Below are 4,605 nucleotides of genomic sequence, written 5' to 3' on the forward strand. Positions count from 1 at the left end.
GGTACCAGTACCATGCTGTTTTGGTTACTGTAGCCTTGTAGCATAGTTTGAAGTCAGGTAGCATGATGCCTCCAGCTTTGTTCTTTTGGCTTAGGACTGTCTTGGCAATGTGGGCTCTTTTTTGGTTCCATATGAACTTTAAAGTAGTCTTTTCCACTTCTGTGAAGAAAGTCATTGGTAGCTTAATGGGGATGGCATTGAATCTATAAATTACCTTGGGCAGTATGGCCATCTTCACGATATTGATTCTTCCTATCCATGAGCATGGAATGTTCTTCCATTTGTTTGTGTCCTCTTTTATTTCACTGAGCAGTGGTTTGTAGTTCTCCTTGAAGAGGTCCTTCACACCTCTTGTAAGTTGGATTCCTAGGTATTTTATTCTCTTTGAAGCAATTGTGAATGGTAATTCACTCATGATTTGGCTCTCTGTTTGTCTGTTACTGGTGTATAAGAATGCTAGTGATTTTTGCACTTTGATTTTGTATCCTGAGAGTTTGCTGAAGTTGCTTATCACCTTAAGGAGATTTTGAGCTGAGATGATGGGGTTTTCTAAATATACAATCATGTCATCTGGAAACAGGGAAAATTTGACTTCCTCTTTTCCTAATTGAATACCCTTTGTTTCTTTCTCTTGCCTGATTGCCCTGGCCAGAACTTCCAACACTATGTTGAATAGGAGTGGTGAGAGAGGGCATCCCTGTCTTGTGCCAGTTTTTAAGGGGAATGCTTTCAATTTTTGCCCATTCAGTATGATATTGGCAATCACTTCCTTATATTACCAGAAATGAACAAGTAGAAGCTGACATTAAAAAACAAACATTAGCAGGACACAGTGGCTCATGCCTATAGTCCCAACACTTTGAGAGGCCAAAGCAGGAGGATCACTTGAAGCCAGGAGTTCAAGGCCAGCCTAGGCAACATAGTGAGACCATGTCTCTACAAAAAATTAAAGAAATAATAACCAGGGCCGGGCACAGTGGCTCACGCCTGTAATCCTAGCACTTTGGCAGGCCAAGGCAGGCAGATCATGAGGTCAGGAGATCGAGACCATCCTGGCTAACATGGTGAAACCCTATCTCTACTAAAAATACAAAAAAATTAGCCAGGCATGGTGGCGGGTGCCTGTAGTCCCAGCTACTCGGGAGGCTGAGGCAGGAGAATGGCGTGAACCCGGAAGGCAGGGTTGCAGTGAGCCGAGATCGTGCCACTGCACTCCAGCCTGGGCAATAGAGTGAGACTCCGTCTCAAAAAAAAAAAAAAAAAAAAAAGCCAAGCATGGTGGCATATGCCTGTAGTCTCAGATACTTGGGAAGCTGAGGTGGAAGGATTGCTTGAGCCCAGGAGTTCAAGGCTGCAGTGAGCTCTGATCATGCTACTGCACTCCAGCCTGGGCAACAGAGTCAGACTCTGTCTCTAAAATCAAACAAACAGAAAAACAAAAAAAACCCACATTATCATTTAGCAGGAAAAAAAAAGGGTAGGCATATTACAACAAGACAAACGTTTAGACGGCTGAGGATGAGGATGGCCACTGGGAACCCTGGCAGCAATCTATCAGATTTTGCCCGGCCTTCTCCTGCTCTCAGGAGCCATGAGGTCTAATGTGGGCTCCTCAGCACTCAGCTGTCTTCCTGGCCTTGTGGGTAGCACACAGCTGTGGAGTTAAACCAGAGGACTTACTCCGGAGCATACTCTAAAACTGTGTGACCTTAGATAATTTGCTAAACCGCTTTAGGCCTGAGTATCCTGGACCTTGGATAAGAGTAACTATAGTTCCTATCTCATAGGATTGTGGTGAGAATCAAATGAGCTCTTCTGTGTGAAAACAGGGCCTGCTGCATAGCCAGCACTGAATAATCATTAGCTGTTGATCTGGTTTGTGTTCTTTTTGCTCTCTGGGGCTTGGTTTGCTCTGTTTCCCTGGATGTCCAAGCCTGGCAACCTCAGCATGGTGACCTCAGTTTCTGTGTCCACACCACGCCAGTCCAAGCCAATAGCCAGATGGAATGTGATTTTCTTGGTCTCCAAACCAAATTCTTAGCAGGAAGAATCTCCTTGGCTCAGCTGTGGTCATGGAGGCAAATGAACTCAGCTGTGGAGGGTTGAATTGTGTGTGTGGAATGGGGAGGGGTTGGTGGCGAGGGGTAGCAGGTGGAGGTGATAGTTGTAGTCCTCTAAGAAAGAAAGGATATCTTTATTGGCTGGTTAATTATCCCAAAATAGGTGAGCCCAGCAACCCTGCATTTTGTAGTCTTCTGTGATACGTCTTTGATAAGCACTTGTGATGGTAAATTTTAAGCCTAACTTGACTGGGCTCAGGGATGCCCAGATAGCTGGGAAAACATCATTTCTGGGTGTGTCTGTGAGGATGTTTTCAGAAGAGATTAGCATTTAAGTCAATAGACTGAGTAAAGAGGATCACCCTCATCAATGTTGCTGGACATCATCTAATCCATTAAGGGCCTGAATGAAACGAACAGGTAGAGGAAGGGTGATTTTACTTCCTCTGCTTGACTGGGGACATCAAACTTCAGCTCTGAGACATTCAGCTCAAACTGGACTACGTCACTGGCTTTCCTGTGCCTCTACTTGCAGATGGCCAATGATGGGACTCTCTAATAGCATGAGCCAGTTCTTCATAATATATAACTATCTGTCATCTATCTATCTATCTATCTATCTATCTATCTATCTATCTATCTATCTACCTACCTATCTATCACCCATCTATCTGTCACCTATCTATTGATCATCTATCTATCCACCCATCCTATTGCTTCTGTTTCTCTAGAGAACCTTGATGGATACGGCTTTCTTGGTGTTCATCCCAGGCACCTTCCATCCTTCCAATGCCATACCTGTGTGTTGCTCCCCCCTCACCCGCTCTGTGCACTTTTGCTCTGCCCTCAATCTCTTGAATCATTTTGCTCACAAGTGTGGAGTGCCAGAAAGGCCTGGGAGTTTATGTGTTCCCTTCCTCCAGGGCAGCCCTTCACCAGAGACTGCTAACTGCCAGTGTAGGCATCTGAAAGCCCAGCTCCCCTGCCTTGAGTGGGGACAACTCAGAGGCATAATTTGCCCTCCAGAGCTCCCCTGTGGGATCAGGTTGAGGCTGGCACTTTGCCTGGGGTGGCACTCCACTTGCGTTCTTCCCCTTCTCTATCTGGCTTCCCCTGGAAGTATTTTCTAAGTAAATCACTTACACTGGAATCCCGATCTCAGGGTCTGTTTCTAGAGCTCAACTGAAAACAATCCTATGGATCAAAAAAACATGGGCCTGAACTCATGTGTGAGCCATTAACGAATATAACTAATGTCCATGTGAAAAGGATTCTTTCATTCCTCCGAGATTTGGTTTTGTTTCTCCTCCTTGCATTCTTTGGCAGGTCTCACCTACGGAGAGAGGCTGTTGGAGAGCCTGGATCTCTCGGTCTTCAGAAAATGATCTTCTTTCAAAGAAAACAAGGAGGACAGCCGCTCTCACTTGACAAACAGACAAAAAAAGAGAGGTTAGTCTGGTATGTGACTTGATTTTCTTTGCTGCTCCCCAGCTACCACCAAGCCCCCAATCCCACTTCCCCTTGTCAGCCGCGAGAGCCTTTTCTTTTTTGTATTGATATGCTTATTCCTGGACTTTATTCATGTACAAATAGAAATATAGATTTATATGTTTAAACAGATGTAATAATTCTGCATATATTACTCTGCAAGCTGCTTTTTATTTTAACCACACATAAAAAACAATGTTCTTATTTCTTTTTTGCCTTCAGCTTTATTGAGTTATAGTTGACAACACTGTATAAATATAAGGTATGCAATGTGACATTTAACGTACCTATATGTTATGAAATGATCACAATCAAGTTAGCTAACCCATTCACCACCTCACATGGTTCCCATTTGTGTGTGTCTGTGTGTGTGTGTGTATGTCTGTGTGGTGAGAACATTTAGAATCTACTCTTTTCGCAAAATTGAAGTATACAAGGCAATATTATTAACTAGAGTCACCTTGCTGTACATTAGATCCTCTAGGCTTATTTAACTTACAGCTGAAGAGCCATTTTAGCTTTCAGAAAAAGAGACTCTTCCTGCTGAGTCCAGCTGCCTGCCTGAAACCTGAACGTGGATAGACCAGCACACGGAGGCAGGATGAGATGTGACATTTCTAGGACGAGCTGCCACTGTAGCTGATACTCGCTTAGTGACACTCTTCACTCCTATTGCAGAGCTTACTCCTGCTGGTGATAAGGAGAAGTGCTTTGAATGGATCTCAGTGAGAAACGTTTTCTAATGGAGAGAACACACAGCTGGCTGCCTTTTCAGGTCTGAAGCCAACAAGAAGCTCCTTTGGGCCAACAGGGTCTGTCCTTTGAGCTGGGCCAGCCTTGGTGCCAGGCAGATGAGCCAGTCACTGGTAGATAGGGCAGGGTATGAGTGTCCCTAGTTCTTAACCTCACTTCAAAATATTCTGACCACCTCAGCTTAACATGAGTGACTAACATTCTACCACACAAATTCATCTCTTTGGATTGAATACCTGTCGAATGCTAAAATGTAAACCTTCTGAGAGGGATCACACATTTTCTTGTTGCATTAACCAGACTC

The sequence above is a fragment of the Theropithecus gelada genome, chromosome 4, assembly GCF_003255815.1.
Source record: "Theropithecus gelada isolate Dixy chromosome 4, Tgel_1.0, whole genome shotgun sequence".
In the NCBI taxonomy this organism is placed as follows: domain Eukaryota; kingdom Metazoa; phylum Chordata; class Mammalia; order Primates; family Cercopithecidae; genus Theropithecus; species Theropithecus gelada.